We start from the raw sequence: 529 nt of genomic DNA, 5'->3' as shown, positions 1-529 counted from the left end.
CGTGCGGCCGGGGCTGGCAGCGGGTGGGCTGGGGAGGGAGGGGGGACACGCGGTGACACACACCCGGGGTGACACGGCGGTGCCAAGCGCTGCCTCGGCTGGAGCAGATAATTCTGGGCAAGAGCTGCTGAGCAAATGTCACACCCCTCTCTGGAAGGAAAGGAGGGGTACCCACTAAATGTGGGGAGTCCAGAGAGGCCAGGGAAGAGGATGGGGAAGGGTGAGAGCAGCAGTGGTGCCAGAGCCACCCAAGCATGTTCAAATATTTAGTGTGCACTTGCAAAGGTGCTTCTGCTGCCTTTAGGGCATCGCTGCGTTGGAAGCATCAGAGAGGTGGGAACTGGGGGGATGGGGAGCAAATGCCAGGGTTGTGCTGCAGGGGGTCTTTCTTTCCCAGCTGTGCTGGGAGGGCCAAGGCATGGGAGCCCAGGAAAGGCTGGGGTAAGCTCAGCTTTGCCCTGAGCCTGGCCCCTGCCTCATTGCCCCCTCCCTGGCCACAGCTCCCAGAGCCCAAGGAACTGCACATCCC

Source organism: Geospiza fortis, unplaced genomic scaffold (genome assembly GCF_000277835.1).
Source record: "Geospiza fortis unplaced genomic scaffold, GeoFor_1.0 scaffold432, whole genome shotgun sequence".
NCBI lineage: Eukaryota > Metazoa > Chordata > Aves > Passeriformes > Thraupidae > Geospiza > Geospiza fortis.
This window is presented reverse-complemented; position numbering follows the sequence as displayed.